At 35.7% G+C, this 23,986-nt stretch overlaps 1 protein-coding gene across 4 annotated transcripts in view; it reads right to left on the bottom strand.

Moving 5' to 3' along the window:
- Positions 1-23,986, bottom strand: part of LYRM7 (LYR motif containing 7) — a 149,806-nt gene that overhangs the window by 19,989 nt on the left and 105,831 nt on the right. For all 4 annotated transcript variants that reach the window (XR_013764507.1, XR_013764508.1, XR_013764509.1 and 1 more), the window contains one exon: positions 10,259-10,430. The gene's annotated coding sequence lies outside the window, so the exon portion shown is untranslated. The remainder of the gene's footprint in view (positions 1-10,258; positions 10,431-23,986) is intronic.

Here is a 23,986-nt window from a genome sequence, read left to right as displayed (position 1 = left end):
AATTAGAACCCTTGTACACTATGGGTAGATTATAAAATGGAGCAACTGCTAAAGAAAACAGTATCATAGGTTAAAACAGTATCACAGGTCCTCAAAAAAATAAAAAAGTAAAAATACCAGCTGGGCATGGTGATGCACACCTCTAACTCCAGTGGCTCAGGAGACTGAGGCAGAAGATCTCAAGTTCAAAGCTAGCCTCTGCCACTTAGCAATGCACTAAGCAATTTAGTGAGGCCATGTCTCAAAATAAAAAATAAATAAATGGGTTGGGGGTGTAGCTCAGAGGTAAAAGTGCCCCTGGGTTCAATCCCTGATACCAAATTTAAAAAAAAGAAGGGGGGGGGGTGTTCCTTCACAGAGAATCCTGCCCTCCAAACCAGAGCCTATGGCCCTAGGCAAAAAAAAAAAAAAAAAAAAAAAAAACACTACAACTGAAGTGGTTCAGAATTCCATTTTAAACAAGAACTTAAAAACTGGTGATTTGCTACATCCACAGAATGTTGGTAGTGGTGTGGATTAACACTGGGGCTCAGAAAGATCTTTCTCCTACCCTCCACTCCTAACTTACATAAAAGACCAGCATTTCAGTTAAATACACCTGAGTTGCATAAAATTAACACTTACATGACTAAGTTTCAGCTGAAAGGAATGAGCTAAAAAAAAAAAAAAAAAAAGCACCTCTGAAGCAGAACTTTAGCCTAAGAAAAGCATACACCCTAACAATGGCCAGCTCAGTATTAGCTGGCTTACCTAGATCCTAGCCTCTGTGGGTCTCAAGTTTCTTTGCCCAGAAATTCATACTTATTCTACAGTTTTGACCCAAGTAGTTTAAATGTAGTGCTCATATCAGCATCACAGTCTCGATTTTTATCCAAATTATCTCAGCTGGCTTAAAATAGAAATTGTTTCCTTTGGGTGGACAAATCCCTAAGGCTGGGAAAATACAGAAATCAATACAGAAATGAGGAAGCCAAAACCTATACTATGAATACTCTTAATAATATTTTGTAATAACATTATGGTAATTCATGCTGTTTAGTAAGATATTAGAAAGTTAAAAAATCTGATCTGACAAATTTATGTTTATTAGACTTAAGAATTAACTTAAATGTTTAGGAAGATTTGTTTGCTATACTGGTAAATCAGCTTTGTTAACTGCTTGAAATATTCAATATGTAAATTAATGGCTCAGAATGTCCAAGAATGAGAGATGTGCACCACTGCTGCACAACATAAAGTCTAAGCAGGCAGACTGGAAACTGGAAGGGAATGCTTAGAGAATGAAATAACCAGTATTGCAGAGGCAAGAAGTCATCCTAGAGGACACAGGTGAAGATGGACTCAGAATTTCCCATTTCTGCAGACTGATGTGTAATGCTTATGCCAAGGAGAGTTCCCCTCCCAACAAGTAGCACAACATAGTGCTCATCTCAAATGACTTTCTTTCAGGAGAACATAAGAAAAATATTCAGAGAAAACAAGATACTGGGAAAAGACAGATGCAACAATGAAGAGCAAGAAAAAGAAAAGTCAAATGTGCAGAAAATCCACACACTGCTCCTAGCACAAATGTTTTCAAAGAGCTTTAACCGAAAAGGGCCAAATATTCAGGAACAAACTGTGTATTGATTTCAGCATGATTCACCATATGTCAAGGAATGAGTTGAGAAGCCCAGATGGACAGATCTGGAGATGGTATGGCTCAAACAAAAAAGTTGACAGGTCCTTTTGGATCAACCTCAGTGGATTCATGACTGACAGGCCACTGCAGGAAGAATATCGAGGATAAAAGATGGATTTTCTAATTACCTCCTAGGCATAACAGAAAAATATTGCTTTCGTTTATTTCCTCTGGAAACTCTTGTGTACCTGATTCCTAACTCAGAACACACTCTTCAAGATATCAACCTAAAAAAAGTTTTTGTCCTTGGTGGACTTATGGATGAAAACATTCAGAAGGGCCAAGACAAACTACTTGCCAACCCAGGAATACATGGACAGGCACCAGAATGGGAAAAACTATCATTCAGAGATACTGGCCATCAATCAAGTATTTAATATCCTCTCTACTCTCTTTGAGATTCAAAACTGGCCTGAAGTACTTCAGAAAAAGAGTCTCTTCAGGAAAAGGCTATCTAGGTTCTTTGGAATTCATTCGACAGGCAGTCTAAGACTGCAGCTGCAGGAGAGTAAAGTGCCCGAGATGTCTTGACCAAAGGAAAGGGCAGAGTGGCAGGGACAAACACTTACCTTCACTTGACATTGTGGATCTTCACAGCGTAAACTACTAAGGACAGGGACCACGTTTTATGCTTTTGCACTGCCCACAGTGACTGGACCACAAGAAGCACCTGATAAATGTTTTTTTTTTAAGTGCATGCAATAAGAAAGTAGCCCTAAAATTACATAGCTGTGGACATGGGGATTCATCTTTCGTATCTCTATTTGTGAAAGGGCTGTTTTGAATGCCCATGGAGCTCTGTGGCTCTTATCCCATTCTTTTTCTAACTAGGAAAGGCTTCTATCTTCCACTCTGTGTAAAGAGCTCTGTGTCCTTTCTGAACCTTGTACTACTAGACTTCATAGATATTTTTAATAAATAGATCAAATTGAAAGCAAAGTATTAATGAATCTAACTGAATTTTTTTTAATGTCTAAAAATATAAACAGGCACGAAAGGTGTTGGTTAATATTCAAGGAATAGCTGGGTACGATGGCACACACCTGTAATCCCAGCAGCTTGGGAGGCTGAGGAGGGAGAATCGCAAGTTCAAAGTCAGCCCCAGCAATTTAGCAAGGTCCAAAGCAACTTAGCAAAACCCTGTCTCAAAATAAAAATAAAAAGGGCTGAGGATGTGGCTCAGTGGTTAAGCCCCCCTATGTTCAAGACTGGTACCAAAAAATAAAAATAAAATAAAGGAATAACATTTACTCTTCCTTATCTGGCATTAAAAATTCTATGACAACATAGGTAACACTGCACTTTTAGTGAGTTTTATGAGCCAATCATTTTAAAAGAGAAATAGATAATATAGGAATTATGGTAACAGTTCAAGGTGGAAAATTTCTAGATCCACCCTAAGCTCAACACATTTCATTTAATTGGTATCATTCCCTACAATGTAAACATTTTTCAGTGAACATACATATTAAAGGCATTCATAATTACTAATAATGAAAATAGGTTATCCTGCATGTGACTACTACCTTTCAAAGAATAACTGACTTCTTTTATAAACATTTACAAAAGCATGTCTTCTGTCCACAGAGCACAAAATAAGAAGAGCACTTTCCCATGCTGCCCAGAAAGCAGCATAAATAAAATAAAGGTATCATGCCCATCTACAACTGAAAAAAAAAAATCTTTCTAAACCATAAAAGGGGGCTTTCATAATTTCTTCACTGCAATCACAGCCTTTACTGTGACATATGCAGCAACAATACATTTCAGCTGCGGTATAAAAACTACTATACTAGGATTAGCTGCTGATTAGGTCCAACATTAAGGCCATATTTACATAAGCATAGCATAGCCCCTCAGATTATCTCCAGATACTCCTAACTTGGATCATTAACAAAAAAATTGAGAATTTAATACCAGTTTCCACTACCTTAAACTATATGAATGTTACTGAATTTTAAACTGTTTTCTAGTTACACATGAAGACATACATATGGGATCAAATACCCAAAATTGAAGAGTTAATGCTATTCATTCTATTCCTTAAAAATCTCCCAAGCTCTTCTCACTGATATTTATTTACGGTCAGAAAAGAATAAACTCAGATCCACCCAGGGGTAATGTCTGAAAAAATATCCCATTTTACATCTGCATTTAATGATTTCCTACATGCACATTTCTTCAGCTGGCAAACAAACCATTCCTTTGGTCTGCTGAATACCTGAATCCAACAGACAGCTCCCAGTAGATTGGTTACCCTGGGTAAGATGCTATAAAATCAGAAGGAGAAAATGGTGGGATCAAAATGAGCCATATGACTATAAAACCAGGAAACCATAACCATTACTACATGTTTCATGATTTTTTGCCATTTCTAAAATTGATACTCTTCCTGATACCAGTCAAAAAATAGGATGAGATGCTTCACTAATCAGATAATTTAAAAAATTAATTAATTCAACAAATATTCATTGAGTTCCTACATTAGCCCCACATAAATATTTTCCAAGATATATATAAAATAAATTAAATATTATCAGCAAATTATAAAACTATAATAAATATGTTTAAAAGCATAAATCAAGCACTATATACTTGACTTTACAAAAAAAAATAAGTTCACAGACTTCAAGAGGTTGGCTAAAGCACAGAAAACTAGAAATAATTTTTTTATTTTTAATTTCTTTTTTTAGTTGTAGGGACAAATAACTTTATTTATTTATCTTATGTGGTGCTGAGGATGGAACCCAGTGCCTCACACATGAGAGGCAAACACTCCACCACTGAGCCACAACCCCAACCCCACTGGAAATAATTTTGAGTTAGTAACAACTGTGAAACAGTGACAAACACTATTAAAGTCATTTTAAGTCCAGTTTAAACAAATTTAGACTTATTTTAATATCTGGCCTTAGTGATATCAAAATGGAATTGATGATATTCAACATCTACTTCTTTAAAGGGATTTTTAGAATCCCTTTTTCCATTGGAGAGACCATGTTCTCATCATATTGTCCATACTGGTCTGGAACTTCTAGACTCAAGTGATCTTCCTACCTCAACCTCCTGAGTGCTAAGACTACAGTCACTCACCACTGCAACCAGCTGAATTTTAAAAGTCTTAATAAACCACAAAAAAACCGATCTCATACACATTTTATACAAAATACATTAAAAGACTGTCTTAATGCTTGGTGGTGAAACATTATACACATTCCAATGATGTAAGCATTTAATGAAACACTACAAGCATTAATAAGCAAGACAAGATGCTCATTATAATCACATTCTAGAAATCCTTACCAATGCAGCTAAACAATCTAGCTCAAGCCCACCCTTTTGATTTTCTACATATCTCTTCCAAAAGAATAGACTTGTAAAGACCACTTAAAATTTATTCTTAAAATTTTTAATATCCTATAAGAAAAATGAGAGCAAATAAGTAAAATGTGAAAAATGTTAAGTCTCAATACTAATTAAAGAAATAAAAAATGAAGAAGAAAACAAGATTTTCTGTTCAGACTGGTAGATTTTAGTCATATTACAAGCCAGGAGTGGTGGCACACACCTGTACTCCTAGCTACTCAGGAGGCTGAGGCAGGAGGACCACTTGAGCTTCAGAATTAGCGGCCAGCCTTGTGCAACACAGATCCCATCTCTCTTGAAAAAAATAAATTTGTAAATATCAAGGGCTTCATGGATTCAGGGAGTAATCCTAGAATTATATATCAACAACTTGATAATTAAAGTTTAAAAGACTTAATGAGTCTGGAGATGTATGTGGCTCAGTGGTATAGCACTTGACGAACATGTTCAAGACCTGCATTGATCCCTAGCACAATAATTTAAAACTTAAAAATAAAAACCTTGATAATGTGCCTTTAACTTTATCCCTAAAATTTCACTTCCAGGAACCAGGTTTTGGAAAATACTCATTATATGCAATGAGACCATACTTAGGAATAGGCACAGAGGCTGCTATGACCCTTTCACATGTCCCCAACTGACAGCACTGACAGAATTTTATTTTAGAAAATGCAGTATCAGTTGGGTGCACTGTGATCTCAGTAACTCAGGAGGCTGCCACAGGAGGATCATGAATTCAAAGCCAGCCTCAGGAACTCTGGATTGGGCAGAGGACAGTGAGGGGAAGGAAGAGGGAAGGGGGTGGGAAAGATGGTGGAACAAGATTGACGTATGATCGCATGAATGGCATAGACTCTACATCATGTACAACCAGAGAAATACATAGTTGTGCTCCATTCATGTACAATGAATCGAAAAGTATTCTGCAGTCATGTTTAACTAATTAAAAAAAAAAAAAAAAAAAGCCAGCCTCAGCAGCTTGGCAAGACTCTAGGTAATTTAGTAACGCCTTCTCTCAAAATAAAAAATAAAAAGGGTTGAGGATGTAGCTCAGAGGTCAAGTGCCCCACTGCCCCACTGTACAAAAGAAAAAAGAAAGAAAATGTAGTATTGAAAGTATGTCTGAATTTGATTCAAAGCTGGGAGACCCAAAACAAATTTTTTTAAAGTTTATTTCTCTGACCCTGCACAATAAAACATCAAGATAGCCTCTTCTGAGAAGAGTTTAGTAACCCAATGTGTAAGTGATATAAACTCTGCCTCACCCTAAGCAGTAAGGTACAGTGAAGGGGGTGACAGCATGGGTAACAACAAATATGGGTCTGAATCAACTCCACTACTACCCAGCCGCAAACACCTTGAAAAGTCATCTAACCACTCTAAATTTTCTCAAATGTACAAATAAATACAATTTACTAAGCAAGTAAGCTAATATAATGTTGAAAAGTACAGAGAGCACAGCACTTGGTAGAACAACTAATGCATTATAATACATGTTATTAATAATAAAGTCATTGTCCCTTTCATAAAAAGAGCTGTTACATTAAATACACTGTGTTTGTGTGTGTGTATAAAATTAACCTTTCTAAAATATAAAAAATTTTGAAATTCCAAAACATCTGGTCCCACTATTCTGAACAAGGGAGTGGTGTCCAATACCTTTATAAAACCTTAGAGGCGAAAAAAAAACAAGATTAACAATGACTTATACATACATTTTTAAAATCAATCAGTCAAGTTCCCCATAATTGTATGACAGTTCCAGCAATGCCAAGGATTCAGTAAGTTTCCCTGCCAAGGAGACCACAATCACTGGAGATAGACACACTTCTTCCAGAACTCTAACCTCAATTGGTTAGAACATATTTGTTAGTAGGATTATTCATACCAGTATTTTCATTTAACAACAATCTCCATTTGCAAGGACATTGAAAACATTGCAAATATATTACCACAAGAGCAGCTGTACTTAACACTTGAGTATTTGAATAAAACAATGGATTGTATTATCTGCCACCATACATACCCATTCCAGAGGCTATGCCAAATTCACAATTCTTCATAAATTCCTTGAGTTATCATTAAATAGAAAATGAGTGATAAGAATATTTTTACATAAACATAAGAGAAAATCCAAAACCTCCTGGATTAAACAAGAAATTCACTGGCTCACATAACCAAGAGTCTAGAAGAGTACCACCTTAAGAAAGGCCTGATCTAGCACCTCAACTGAGGTGACCAAAGTGTTTTGGGTTTTCTCCCCCTCTCTGTTCTACTACTTCAGTTTGGCTTCTTTCACAGTCACATGATAGCTGCCAAGAGTCCTTTGTTTTCAGGTTGAATTTCAGGGTAGGAGTACCTTTATACCAGTATTCCTAGCAAATGTCCTAAGATTTATCTGATTGATATGGCTTAGGTCATATGTCTTCCACGATTGCTTCAGGTAAGACATATGCTCCATTCATACAAATTTTTCAAAATATAAATGAAATAAAGCATATTAAAGTTAATCTTAGTGATTTAAATTTCTTTTTAATTTTTTTTTCTTTTTTGGTGATACAGGGGACTGAACCCAGTGATGCTCTACCACTGGCCTACATCCCCAATTCATTATTCACTCGTTCATTGAGTCATTCATTCAGAAACAAGATCTCGCTAAGTTGAAAAGTCTGGGTTTGAAATGATCTTCCTGCCTTGGCCTCCTGTATTGATGGGATTACAGGTATGTGCCACCACACTTGGCTTTAATTTCTTATATGACAAAATAATGGTATTACTGTGTTTAAATCAATATATAAAACACATCATACAACTTACCCCATCTTCTTCTTCTTCTTTTTCTTTTTCTTTTCCTTTTTTTTTTTGCACCAGGGATTAAATCCAGGGCACCTAATCACTAAGCAACAATCCCAGCCCTTTTTGTTTTATTTTCAGATGGGGTCTCACTAAGTTGCTCAGCCTAAGTTGCTGAGGCCAGTTTTTGAACTCACGCTTCTCTTGTCTCTGCCTTTCAAACAGGCTTGCACCATGGTATCTGGATTTCCCTTTTCATATACCTTTATTTATTTGTTTGTTTGGGGATACTGGAGATTGAACTCAGGGACACTCAACCACAGAGCCACATCCCCAGCCCTATTTTGTATTTTATTTAGAGACAGAGTCTCACTGAGTTGCTTAGTGCCTCACTCTTGCTGAGGTTGGCTTTGAAGTCATGGTCCTCCTATTATTTATTTTCATGTGGTGTTGAGGATCAAACTAGTGCCTCACACATGCTCCACCACTGAACTACAAGCCTCTCCCTATTTTCTTAAAAGGTTATTCTCCTATTTTTCATCACAACCCATGAAGAAAAAAAAAGTAGTTAGGAATATAGCTCAGTGGCAGAGTGCACATGGCCCATGTGCAAGGTCACGGGTTCAATGACCAGTACCAAAAAAGTAGAAAAAGAATAAAAGTAAAATTCTTCCTAAATGTATATTACTTTAGAAGATTTAAAATGTACTATTAAATTATCTGTGCAAAAATTTTAAGAACAGGTTTATGATTTTTCTTAATGTAACTGAAAACAAAAGAGATTTTCAAATTGAATAAGTTGTTCTTATCTCACACTTTCTCAATATAACAGCAGGATTTAAAAAAAAAAAAAAAGATTAGAAGAATACGAGACTATTTTGAGTTAGAAGGAAAGGTGATCTGTTTCATAAAGCTTTAAAATACAAGCAACCAGGTAATCCATCTTCCAAGCTCAAGGTCTGTCTCACTAGACTCACTGTCAAATCTCTCACTTCTACCCTTCTCAAAACACATGTTCTAAGAACAGGATGTTTTCTTTAGGAAATCTTTATGTGAACAAACACACATTGTAAAGTCAAATAAAAATTATTTCTGAATTACATTTCTTACCATCTATGTCCCTCATTTCTATAATTAACACAGAAAAACAGAAGGTAAACTATTATGTTTTTATATCAGAGAAGAAAGTAAAATTCAGTTTATTAAACTGAAAGCCAATACTTTATCATACAGAAAAGAAGCTGATTCTGATGGTAAAGTTAGACAAAAACAAAAGGTAAAATCCAAGCAACATTTTAGAGTATAACTACCTGAACATGTGTTACACACTGGTCATTGTAAATAAAAAGTCAAACTTAACTCATAATCCTAGAGAGAAGCAGTGTGGTTAAAGAAAAGGATATAAATTAAAAGAAAACCTAAGGATTTACTCAATCATGTAGATTGGTTTTCCACACACTCTATTGTTCAAATAATTCAATTCAGTAAATATGTATTGATGGCAGCAAAAAGATGAGATTACCCATGTTAGACACAACAGGGATATAAACATAGTTCTGGACTTCACAATGTTTACAATGTGCTACAAAAGCAATGTACACCAAACCAAAATTACTAAACTGCATAGAACATAATCAAATAAAAATGTGTGAGACACTAAAAGGTACTGTGTAATCAAAAAAGGAGAAATCAAATGAATTTGTATGATTTCTGCAGCAAATAACAGAAAATGTCAAGGCAGAACTGCTTAAACAGATCCAGGTAAAGTGGCTCCAGACACGGAAAACAGGGCCCTAGTTTTACTCTACTCCTCTGCAGTTCCCTTGGTTCTGTCCCTCTTCACGGAAGGCTTCACCCTCAGGCTACTAACAAGATGGCTGCAGCAGCTCCTGAAGTCACACTCAGATAAAACAAGTTCTAGGGAGAAAAGAAACCATCTCCTTTTTTCTTCTTTTTCTCAAAAGCAAGAAAATTTTCTCCAGAATCCTCTTACAGATTTCCCTTTTATCTCCCATTAGACAAAAATGGTACTCAGGCCCATTCCTAAAATAACCATTTCCAAAGGGACTAAAAGCTATCACAACTAAAAGGAGAATGGGTACTGGTAAATATAACCATTACCTCAGTGTTGGTTGAATATTTCAAGGACAATATTTCAGGTCTTGGACTGCAGAAGAAACAACAGAAAAACACACAGGCAAAGGAAAGTATGTGCCTAACCAAAAGAAGAAAGTCAAACTCTGAAATCACACACGCTGTTAAGAGATAACAAACTCTCTCAGACTATGTTATATCATCCTTCACTATAATACACAAATTAACTCACTAGTCATCAGTAAATGCTAAAAACATAGGGAAAGTAGTCTTCATATGAAAAGATTAAGGTTATTTAATTATTGGGGAAATATTGAAACTTACCACTCCGTGTAAATGAGTCACTCATTCAGCTATCTCTAAGTTGAGAACACTCCATATATATGCACACAGATGATTCTGCAGACTCATTATCAGTAGAAGTTGTTCCTTGAAGATTTCTTCTCATTTGGGTTCCAGGTTTCATTCAAAAATCCACACTCAAAACTGGCTCTACCTGCAAATGTAAGCATGCAATTAGGAGGCAAGAACTGCAAGGAGCAATTCCTCCCTAGCCCATATGTAATTAACTGATACATATGAAAACTGAACTCAAACCTAGACTAAGCACCATGTTTAAACTAAACAACCTACATTTTAATGTCTGTAATGTGCTCATTATACAGAGTTACCACCCTTTTCCCATTATATAAATTTATTGTTGCTTCCAGAGTATACCACATACTTTTACCAAAGGTTGCTCAGTGGGCAGAATCCAGCACACTTCTTTAGTGGAACCACCCAAGCTTGGTCTACACAGTGTGATAAAGGATAACTGCCTACATTTACAAATCTTAAGTGTTTCCAGATTTATGACCTCTCTTGAAAAATAAGTAGATCTGGCAATAGGAGGTCCACATTCCCACATAGTTTGAGCTGATTAGCATCTAACTCTTTAGATGGATTTTTGCAGTCCTCCACAAATATCTCCACTTTTATGTTACAACCTGGTTCACAGTTACCCGTCTGAACCCTATAGCATCTGAGCTTGCAAACTTTGCTATATATTTATAATAGCTCACAGTGAACATTTTATCATTGTAAAAGCCAAGCATTATTTTCCTGCCTTGGGGATATAATATAGCATAAGGGATAACAATGTGGGTTTTGGAATAAGAAGACCTTAGGTTTGCAATCTAACTTTGCAACTGACTAGCTATGACTCTGGGCCTTATTTAACCTAAGATTTATTTCTTCATTTACAAGCATCCAAACAAACATATAACACTTAACACACATATAACCAAACGACAGGCCTAAAATCTAACATATGCAAGTTAAATTGATAATCCTTAACACATTCAAATCTTCCTCAGCTCGGTGAATCACATCGTGATCCATGTAATTATTGCTCAAGTCACAAACATAAAAAAGTCCATACCAAATATTCTTTCTCCTTCACCAGAACCATCACCAAGCCAAGTGATTCTCCTCCAAAATAAGTTGAACAGATTCTTGGAATTCCAACAATAAAAAGAGCAATTCCTTACTCAGAATCAAATACTTTGCTCGAACTGCCTACTAATTCAACTATTTTAATAATGGTAGCTTAAATTTCAGGGCTCCATGTTAGGAAGAATATTGGTTATTTCATTAAAATAAAAATGAGGACAAAACATTGGGCTGCTGCACATCACTCCTTCCAGGGTTTGTTTTATTTTGTTTTTGGTACTAGGGATTGAACCCAGGAGCACTTTTATCACTGTGTGACATTCCCAGACCTACATCCTACATCTCCAGAGTCAGCCTCAAACTCAGACTCCTGAGGATTACAGACATGCACCACCATGTCCAGCTCCTTCCAAAGTATTGATATTAATTTTCTGAAATTAAACATTTCTTCTATCTAATATGACAGTGACCTAAAAGGCTATGCTTGATCTGATTATGAAATAAAAAAAACAGAAAAATTACTAGAATTAGTAAGTTTTAGAAAGGTTGTAGGATACAAGATCAATACTCAAAACTCAATGCTATTTCTACAGAAAATTTGTTCAAAGATCAGAAACTAAAATTTTGTTTTTAATTACATTTACAGGGTCATAAAAATATGGAGTAGGACTGGGGATGTAGCTCAGTGGTATTGCACTTGCCTAGCATGTGTGAGGCACTGGGTTTGATTCTTAGCACCACATATAAATAAATGAATAAGATAAAGGTCTATCAACATCTAAAAAGAAATCTTTTTAAAAATGGATCATATATCTAAAAATAAAACCCAAAACCATAAAATTTCATGAGGAAAATGGGGACTATCATTTTTCCAAGGCAGGAGCTTTGAGGACCTTGGCTCAGGCAAAGATTTCTCAGACACAGCACAAAAGCATGATCCATAAAAGACAAAAGTAATCAATTAGACTTCATCAAAATTACTCTTTTCTGCTATTTGCAAGACACTGTTAACAGAATGAAAGATGAGTCATACACTCAAAGAAAATATCTGCAAATCACACCATCTGACAAAGAAGTTGTATTAGAATACAAAAAGAACCCCAAACTTAATAATAAGAAAATTTAATTTAAAAAGCAATAAACGAATGTACAACTATAATGCACCAATTTTTTAAAATGTGGAAAAAAAGGACAAATGATCTGAACATTAGATATATACATACACAAACCTATATATATTTTCACTAAAGATACATACATATAACAAATAAGCACATGAAAATATGCTCACATTGAAATACTAAATATCCATTAGAATGTCTAAAATGAAACAGCTGACAACATCAAATGTAAGCAAAGACAGGAGCAACTAGGTCTTACAATCGCTGCTGGGGCAAATGTGAGGTGTACAACCATTTAAAAAGAACAATTTGGGCTGAGGTTGTGGCTCAGTGGTAGAGCACTTGCCTAGCATGCCTCAAGTGAGGCAGTGGGTTCAATTCTCGGCACCACATGAAAAAATAAAGATAATGTGATCATCTATAGCTAAAAATGTTTTTTTTTTTAATTATTAAAGAATAAAAAATAAAAATAAAAAGAACAATTTGGTAGTTTCTTTAAAAAACTGGGCTGGGGTTGTGCCTGGCATGTGTGAGGCACTGGATTTGATCCTCACCACCATAAAATAGCACAATAAAAATAAATAAAATAAAGGTAATACAGCTAAAACAAAAACACAAAACCACATACCTGCCATATAACCTCAAGGTATTTACCTAAGAAAAATGAAAGTGTACATCCACAAGAAAATGTTTATAGCAACTTATTTGAAATACATGTTAAATTAAATAAGGTCACTGGTTTAAGGCTGTCTCCATACTTTCAGTTCCTATATAATGAAGTGCCACTCAGTAACTCAGTATGTAAATAAAAGTGAAATCTAACTGACTTAGGAGTTCAACAGATGGTGAAATCTCACCCAATCAAAAACTACCCTGCCTTTAAATAAAATACTAAATAGAGCTGGGGATGAGGCTCAGTGAACAAGTGCCCTGAGTTCAATTCCCAGTACCAAAAACAAACAAACAAACAAAACACCACTACCAAGCTTCAGCTAATCACAGGCTACCAAATGGTCAGATCATGCCCAAAAAAGGTAAAGGAGCTATAACCAATCAAACTATTTCCATACCTTAACTTTTCTTTTCTATCTATAAATTCAACCCAGTTGCAGACAGAACTCTCTGAACCTTTTATGGTTCTGAATGCTCCCTGATTCATGAAAATTATGCTTTATTAAAATAAACTCAGCTAAATTTAAATTGTCTGAAGTTTTTCATTTAACATAACCCAAAACTGGAAACTCCAACTGCCCATCAACAGACAAAAGAATAAACGTGTAGTACAGCCGTCCAATGGATTACCACTTGGATTAAAAAAAGAATTAATATACATTCATCAACAAGGATGAATCTCAAAATAATTATGTTCAGTCAAAAAGTACTCAAAAAGGGCTGGGCAAGTACCCAATGACAACAGAAGTGCTCAGTGACAGAGATCTTGCCTAGCACATAGAAGGTTCCAAGTTCTATCCCCAGTAGAAAGAACGAAGAGAAAGGAAAAAAGAAAATGGATACTATATATCCATATATCTAAATTATTCTAGAAAATGAATAATTTAGGGCACTAGAAAGCTGATCAATTGATTAACTGCCTGGGAATAGAAGTGGGTGAGCGAGAAGAGGGATTACAAAGGGCTAAAAAGGCTACCCATGATAATGAATGCCTCTAATCCCAGCTACTTTCCAGGCAGGAGTAGAAGGACCACAAATTCAAGGCCAGTCTGGGGCAACTTAGGGAGACTCTGTCTCAAAATAAAAAGGGCTCAGGATGAAAGACAATGGTAAAGTACTTGCCTAGCAAAAAGCAAGGCCCTGCATTCAAGCCCCAGTAGGATAAGACATTTTCAGTATCTTCTTGTCATTGTTGGTTTGATTTCGTTCCTCACAGTGCTGGGAATCAAATTCAGGGCCTCATTAAAGCTATGCAAATTCTCCGCCACCAACCCCAATTTTCAATATCTTGAGTGTGGTGATCACAGGTATACATAATATACATATGTCAAAATTTATCGATTTCCAAAGTATATCTTATTGCTAAGCACTGTGGGATCACAAATAATATACAAAAACAGAACTCTAATTGGGCACAAGCAAAAAGGAAATTTGGTAGATTTCAATTATTAATATAATTGTAGTTCTTACGGTTCCTCATTCCTTCGTTATACTTGGTCAGAATAAAAGTTTTAAAACTAAGTTATTTCACTACCAACTAAAAAGACATTTTAATATAACCATTCAATGAGCATTCATCTGGGTATCATTGCTAACATGTACTTCAAATTTTGCTCAGAATTAGTGAAAAAGTCATGAAACCAGATCCAATTTAACTATCAAATTCTGGCATGCATTGGTGCTTTCTGCACCATATTAAATGCCACCACTTTGCCTGTTATTTATACAGAAAAAAAAAAAAAAAGAACAAACTAGGTTATATCCTTAGCTGAATTTAACCATTAAATTTTATTTTAGACAATATCAAAAGTGTGCAGCTCCACCTCCATGCAGAGATTCCCATTCTCTAAGTAATCAGTCTTGGTTCCATCATATTGCTATGAAAAAAAGACTGCACCTTTGAAGAAATGAGTTAATAGTAGTGCTACTTTTGAATACTTTAAGGGTAGTCATTTAGAAAAATTTTGCTCGTTCTACATCATTCCATATGGCAGAATTCAAATGAATGAGTGGGAGCTGTGTGTTAACGTATTAGAACATCTTTCTACATCATGGCTGCCTAAAAGTAGAATGTCCTCCCTTAGGATACCTGTCATCAGAGGTCATGGAGATATTAGGACAGTGATTTGAAAGTCCCATTGGTAGTCAATTTAGACCAACTTTATGATTCCTTCCAATCCTGAGATTTCTCTTATGATTAAAATAAGGGATGGGGTTGAGGCTCAGTGGTAGAGCGCTTGCCTAGCATGTGTGAGGCACTAGGTTTGATCCTAAGCACCACAGAAAAATAAATTAATTAAATAAATAAATAAATAAATAAAATAAAGGGTATTGTCCATCTACAACTAAATTTTTTTTAAAAATACAAAATAAAAAAAAAAAAAACACATCTTTAAGGGTACTTACTACACTTCAATTCAAAAGCCTTAGATTTTAAGTTGATCAAACCACAGGAAGATAAAAGTCCTAAGTCTTACAGAAACATTTTTGTTTAGTTTCCACTTCTCTGCAATGAACAGTGGCTTACATTAGCAGGATTTGATCCTACTGATGTTGAATGAAAAATATGTATTTAAATACATGTCCCATTTTCTTGCTCTTTTAAAGACAAACACTAATTCCTTTTTTCTTCCCAAAGAAATATACATCTGTCAGGGACAAATACAGATCTGTAAGAAATCTATTCCAATCTTCTAATTTTAAAGAATCAGAAAGATGAAGCAATTTGTCCAAAAGTTATATAACTAGTCACTGTACAGTCTTTCCACCAAGATGTGCGACTTTTGCCTCAACTCTACTTCTTCCCCATCACTCTCCCATCCCAACCCCATTCAATTTGTTTTCATTAAATTCTCTCTCATCTACCTGTTTTCCAAAACCAGAAATAAGGGTGTTATCCCTGACTCCCACCTTTCCATCTTATCCCCCACTGCCAAACAATAACTAAGTTCTCTCAACTGTTTTTCCAATGTTTCCTTCCAATCCTACAGTCACTAGTGGAAGTCTAGGCACTACTATCAGCTCTAAAAATACCATAACTGCTGGTCACCAATATTGGCCCCTTCTGTTCCCATTTTGGCTAGAATACTTCTAAAGTAAAAGTTTCTTCATATTACTCTTGATCTAAAACCTCTTACAATAATCTACTGTTATCTTCAGGCAAGTTTAGTTCCTTCATATTACTTCCAAAGTACTTTACACTTGGTCTTCACTTTTCAACCTCATTTATTGCCTTTTCTACTAGAGGTCCTATAATTGTGCCATTCGACCAGTCTCAATTTCTTTCTATTCCTCAAAAACATAAAGCTCTTTCTTTTGTTTATAGGACATCATTGACTAAAGATTATTCCTTGACTATTCAATTGATAATTCAAATCTCTGCCTGGCCTACTCTTCAGAACTCAATTTGACTATCACTTCCTTCAGGAAGCCGTCTCCAATCCTCAAAATCTACATAAGGCACTCTTCTCAATGTAACTTATAATATATTATATCAGGGCACTCATATTACAGAGGTTATCAATTCTAGCTGCATCTCCAAATTGTGGGGGTAAACATGGTCCCAGAATTTCAGATTCAGAAGTGCTATGAAATATGACATCCAGTTCTAGTGGTTGTTTTTAGCTTTTGCAGTGCTGAGGATCAAGCCCAGGGCCTTGTGCATGCAAGGCAAACACACTATTACTGAACTACATCCCCAGTCCTGAGTATCACAGTTTAAAAGACATTAATACATTTGAATGTCTCCAGAGAAGACAAAGCAGATAATGAAGGGCCTAAAAATTATGTCACATAAGCAAGAGTTAAGGAAACTAGATTGAGCCTAGCAAAAAAGTTCAAGGGAAAGATGGAAGAGTTGTCAAGTATCTGTGGGACTTAGCATAGCATGTGAAAAGGAAGCAGACGTAGGGGTTGCCAATGAGGGTATAATCTAACACAATATCAAAGTTCACAATATCAAACAAGGCAATTTGGGGTTTAAAAAACATGGAAGAACCATCTAAAAGTCTTAAATGCTCCCCCAAAAGATATTGGAATGCCTACAAAAACAGAGAATTAATGGTCATGTGAGTTTTTCAAGATCAGGATTCCTACATATGGGAGAATGTAACACCACATACTATCTGCAGTCCAAATTAATTCTACGATTCTATGACACCTAAATTCATAGAATATTTTAAATATGACTAGACAGCAGCTGAATTAAACAAGCACATTACCCTAACCTACCCTAATAAGAAGCATAATTTAATAAGACATGAGATTTAACAAAGAACTCAGAGGAATTACTCAAAAAAATCGCTAAATGTTATATTTTCCTATCCTATATTACTCAGCTTTTTAAAGAAAATTTAAATATGATTGAAGTAGAAAAAAATCTCCTAGTTTATATTTTACTCTGTATGCAAAAACCTAAAGAAATCTAGACACCAATGTGTCAATCTATGCAGAGAAAATACTTGTATCTGTCCAAGGGTAAAATGACAAAAAAAGGCTTACTTTAAAATTTTAGAAAGACTGCACACTAACACATATTTGACTTCTCATACACATGAATAGTGAAAGGAAACAAATAAAAATAATTATAAAATAAAAATTTTAAAAATAGTGAAAGGAAAAAAAGTTTTTTTAAACGTTTCCTAATATTCCATGTATTATATCTTGAGGTCAAAATGATCTAGAAAGGGGCTGGGGTTGCTGTTCAGTGGTAGAGAACTTGCCTCATATGTGTGAGGCACTGGATTCAATTCTCAGCACTGCATATAAATAAATGAAAAAAAAATTTATATGTATATTTTTTAAAATGATCTAGAAAGAAGCCATTTTTTCAGGAGTTGAGACCAAAATGAACAATGAAAACAAAACAACAACAAAAAATATAAGGTTATTTACCCTCAAGTCATTCAAGTGAACCTTATCCTATGACTTTTTTTTCCTTGTGGCACTGGGAATTGAACACAAGGTCTTACGCATGGCAGACAAGTGTTCCACCACTGAGCTATATCTTCAGCCCTTTCTCATTTTGAGACAGGTCTTGCTAAATTGCCCAGGCTGATCTTGAACTTCTGATCCTCCTGCCTCAGTCCTGTGAGTACCTAGGATTATAAGCACCAGTCACTGCCCAGCCCCATTACCCTTTCTAAAAGGACAAAAAACTGCATACATTAGTAATTCACTGACATATTTAAATAACTACTACTTAAAATCTCCATACCTTTATTTTACTCCTAGGAGGAAAAAAAAATCTATCTTCCTTAAAACATAAGTTTTAATATGCTACACAAACACCTTACCTTCTTTTTTCCCTTCTTTTGTAAATATTCTAGACTTTTAAATTTGATTTTATTAAAGAAGGAAAGGTTGATCTTTTCTCCTCACAATAAAACCTTTATTTTTATGCAAAATCTTTTTTAAAAAGAATTAAATTTATAAGGGCTGGGGATATGGCTTAGGGGCAAGTGTGCTTGCCTAGCACACACAAAACCCTGGGTTCAATTTCTAGTATGAGTGGGGTTTGGGGGTGGGAATTAAACTTATAAAACATTTATCTCTTCCAAAGCACATTTGCTTATATGGAAGGCTATAATAGGGAGGCAATTAACTGTAAAGCTTCTGGTATGGCTGAATTTGTTCATGCCTCCCCAAAAAAAGATATGCTGAAAATCTAATCCCTAGTACCCCTAAGTGTGATCTTATTTGAAAACAGGGTTGTTGTGGATATACTTACAAAATCATTAAACCAAAGATGTTTCAATATTATGGTACAAAGGCAATCATATGTTCAGTACAAATCACACTTCAATTTTTGACCTATTCCTGGGTTGGCAATATGAAGTGAATACTCTTGAAATGCTGAACAATGACAGACAGCCACAGCTCTTAGACACACTATCACAAGGACAAACAACTGATATTCTGCCAGTGTTTTTTGGATCAGTACATGAAATACTCAACATTTTATTATAAAATAAAGTGTCACAGGGCACCTATAATCCTAGACACTCAAAATACCAAAAGGGAGGATTGCATGTACAAGGCCCTGGGTTCAATCCCCAACACCAAAAAGGGAATTAAAAAAAAAAAAAAGGAGAAGGAAGGAAGCTGTCAGCACATGGGTAGGCAAGGCTGATCTATAATGTTCTATAGGTTACATTATTACAACAGGTTTATCAGGACAAGATCCCAAGTGTAAATCCCAGTTGCCTTCATAAGGATGTAAGTAACATGGTAAACGGCATCATTTTCTTTTTAAAAGAGACAATCTGTGTTTCAGTCAAGCCCTGAATACTAGAGCCTAAAAGTAAAGTAACTGTTGACAAACTGCTCATTAGAAGAGGGAAGGAGCAATACTTTATAATAGAAAAATAGAGAAGAAAGATAACTTCTTATTTCTCTTAGTCTATTCAAGCTGATATAGCAAAACAGCTTAACTCTGTTAGCAAATAAACAACAGAAATTTATTCCTCACAATTGTGGAGACTGGAAACCCAGGATTAAGACACCACAAGATCAAGTCTGGTGAGGAGTCCACTTTCTCACAAAGGCACTTTCTCAACTGTGTCATTATCCTCACATGGTGGAAAGGTCAGTCTAGATCTCCAGATCCTATTTCATAAGGGCACTAATCTTACACTCAAGAGGGATCCCTCATGACATAATCATCCCTGAAGGTACCACCACCTAATACAAAGAGTTGGGATTAGAATTTCAAGGGACAAACTTGGAGAAGGCACAAATATTCAGCCCAGGCACAAATTAGTCAGACGATAATTCATTTTAAGATCATTAAAACCTCATAAGTATTCAAGTTATATTATCAAAATATTTCTATATGTTCAATCATTCAACACTCTAATTAACACTATTTTATTAGTAAGAAGATCTTCGTTTTATTTATTGTTTTCCCTGTATTGAGAATTCAACCCAGGAGGCACTCTATCACTGAACTCTACCAGCAGTTCTTTTTAATTTTGAGACTAAATTGCCCAGGCTGGCCTCAAACGTGCACTCCTCTTGCCTCAGCCTCCTATCTCAGCCTCCCAAGTTGCTGAGATTACAGGCGTGCATCACCATGCCAGACCCTGAAGATCTACATTTAAAGTAGCTTAATAATCTACAGTTTGTTTCAAGAGAACACAACACACTGGTTCCCTAACAACTTTAACCCCCACCCCCACTTCTACATATATACAACCTTGTCTGTCACCAAGCACCAAGTAACCCCATAACTTACCAAAGGAATTCATTAGGAAGATTCATGGCTGGGTCCTGTTTGTTACAATGTTAGTACCTTTGAAGGGTTCTTTGTGTTTGAAGAGTAAAATGAAATTTACACGATTACTTATATGTAAATGATAGTCTAGATCTTACATTTATTTTGAAAACTCTATCTCTGAAAAAAAAAAAAATTCTTATTTTTAAAAAGTTATGGCCATGGCCAACATCATTCTTAATAGAGAAAAACTGAAACCATTCCCTTTAAAAACGGGAACAAGACAGGGATGTCCTTTCACCACTTCTATTCAACATTGTCCTCGAAACTCTAGCCAGAGCAATTAGGCAGACTAAGGAAATTAAAGGGATACGAATAGGAAAAGAGGAACTTAAGCTGTCACTGTTTGCGGATGACATGATTCTATATTTAGAGGATCCAAAAACCTCCTCCAGAAAACTTCTAGACCTCATCAATGAATTCAGCAAAATAGCAGGCTATAAAATCAACACGCATAAATCTAAAGCATTTTTATACACAAGCAACGAAACAGCTGAAAGGGAAATGAGGAAAACAACTCCATTTGCAATAGCCTCAAAAAAAATAAAATACTTGGGAATCAATCTAACCAAAGAGGTAAAAGATCTCTACAATGAAAACTACAAAACATTGAAGAAAGAAATTGAGGAAGACCTTAGAAGAAGGAAAGATCTCCCATGTTCTTGGATAGGAAGAATTAATATTGTCAAAATGGCCATACTACCTAAAGTGCTATACAGATTCAATGGAATTCCAATTAAAATCCCAATGACGTGCCTTACAGAAATAGAGCAAGCAATTATGAAATTCATCTGGAAGAATAAGAAACCCAGAATAGCTAAAGCAATCCTTAGCAGGAAGAATGAAACAGGGGGTATCGCAATACCAGATCTTCAACTATACTACAAAGCAATAGTAACAAAAACGGCATGGTATTGGCACCAAAATAGACAGGTAGATCGATGGTACAGAATAGAGGACACGGACACAAACCCAAATAAATACAATTTTCTAATACTAGACAAAGGTGCCAAAAGTATGCAACGGAGAAAAGATAGCCTGTTCAACAAATGGTGCTGGGAAAACTGGAAATCCATATGCAACAGAATGAAACTAAACCCATATCTCTCACCCTGCACAAAAATCAACTCACAGTGGATCAAAGACCTTGAAATCAGACCAGAGACCCTGCATCTTATAGAAGAAAAAGTAGGTCCAGATCTTCAACATGTTGGCTTAGGACCAGACTTCATTAACAGGACTCCCATAGCACAAGAAATAAAAGCAAGAATCAACAACTGGGATAGATTCAAACTAAATAGCTTTCTCTCAGCAAAGGAAACTATCAGCAATTCGAAGAGAGAGCCTACAGAGTGGGAGAATATCTTTGCCACTCATACTTCAGATAGAGCACTAATTTCCAGAATATATAAAGAACTCAAAAACTCTACACCAAGAATACAAGTAACCCAATCAACAAATGGGCTAAGGATATGAACAGACACTTCACAGAAGAAGATGTACAAGCAATCAACAAACATATGAGAAAATGTTCACCATCTTTAGTAATAAGAGAAATGCAAATCAAAACTACACTAAGATTCCATCTCACCCCAATTAGAACGGCGATTATCAAGAATACAAGCAACAATAGGTGTTGGTGAGAATGTGGGGAGAAAGGTACACTCATACATTGCTGGTGGGTTGCAAATTAGTGCAGCCACTCTGGAAAGCAGTGTCGAGATTCCTTAGAAAACCTGGATTGGAACCACCATTTTAGGGGGCTGGGGAGATAGTTGGTAGAGTGCTTGCCTTGCAAGCACAAGGCCCTGGGTTTGATCCCCAGCACTGCAAAAAAAAAAAAAAAAAAAAAAAAATGGTAGCTCAGGAACCACCATTTGACCCAGCTATCCCACTCCTCGGCCTATACCCAAAGGACTTAAAATCAGCATACTACAGAGATACAGCCACATCAATGTTCATAGCTGCTCAATTCACAATAGCCAGACTATGGAACCAACCTAGATGTCCTTCAATTGATGAATGGATAAAGAAACTGTGGTATATATATACAATGAAATATCACTGAGCTATAAAGAATGATAAAATTATGGCATTTGCGGGAAAATGGATGAAATTGGAGAATATCATGCTAAGTGAGATAAGCCAATCTCAAAAATCCAAAAGGCGAATGATCTCACTGATAAGCGGATGATGACACATAATGGGGGGTGGGAGGGGAGCACAAAAGGAGGAAGGAGGGACTCTATAGAGGGAAAAAAGGGGTGGGAGGGAGGAAAAAATAACAGAATGTATCAAACATCATTACCCTATGTAAATGTATGATTACACAAATGGTATGCCTTTACTCCATGTACAAACAGAAACAACATGTATCCCATTTGTTTACAATAAAAATAAATTTAAAAAAAAAAAAAAAAAAAGGTATGGCCATGGGGCTGTGGTTGTAGCTCAGTGATAAAGTGCTTGCCTAGCACGTGTGAGGAACTGGGTTCCATCCTCAGCACCACATAAAAATAAATAAATAAATAAAGGTACTGTTTCCTTCTACAATTAAAAAAATAAAATTCAGAGTCATGGTCACGTAACATAACTTGGAAATATTCTTCTCTGATGAGAAAAAGGAACATGCTGACTCTATGTTATAGTCATCCAGTTTCCAAACTGAGAAGTTTAAAAAAAAGAAAACTGGGTCTATATCTCTTACTCTATACCTACATAAATTCTCAGTTTTCTGGTGCTTTTCTAAAACTGATAGGTCCAAGCATCATTCCTTCTCTTTTTCCACCTTTCCTTTCACAATAACTCTTTTCCAATTATAAAAATAAGTTATGCCCCTTACTCGCCTCAAAGCTTCATATGTTCATTGACTCAAGAAATGCCCAGTATACTATATACTAAAGAGACAAATGGGAAAGGAAGAGTCTCACAAGAGCAAAGCAAGAAATACTGAAAGAGGTGGTGCCTTAAATTGCAAACTCAAGAAAACACTCCTTGCTTTATCAATCAATCTTAAAATGAGAATCTGGAAGTGAAAGTTCCTGGGTGCAGGTACTGGAATGTTTATTAGAATTGAAAAATAACCTAAATCCATTCCTGCCTCAGCTTCCCTGAATAACTAGGATTATAGGCTTGCTATACTGACACCCAGCAGAAGTACATAGTTTGGGAAGGTTTTTTGTTTGTTTTTAAGGAAAAAATGCTACCGGGTACATGAACAAAAAAGTTTAAAGATTACCTTACTTTGCTGACACAGAATACTAAATAATAGTGTCCAAAGAACCAAAGTACAATAACAACAGAATATAACAAACTCTTTAAAAGTCATGTTTGGAAAGGGACTAGGCAGGGTGGGACAAACTCTTCAATTTCAGTGCCTGAAATCTTCATACTAAAACCTAATCTCTTGCTCCTTCGAAGTAGTCAACAGGCATCTCTAAACCAGAATTAAGTTTTTAGGTCATACTATAATAGTGGTCACTCCTTTGCAAGCTGTCTTTTCAAAAGTTACTTCCCCTCCCTTTACCTAGTACTCTTAATTTTACAGAGAATCAC

Source organism: Sciurus vulgaris (assembly GCF_902686455.1).
Source record: "Sciurus vulgaris genome assembly, chromosome: 6".
NCBI classification, from domain to species: domain Eukaryota; kingdom Metazoa; phylum Chordata; class Mammalia; order Rodentia; family Sciuridae; genus Sciurus; species Sciurus vulgaris.
This window is presented reverse-complemented; position numbering and strand designations above follow the sequence as displayed.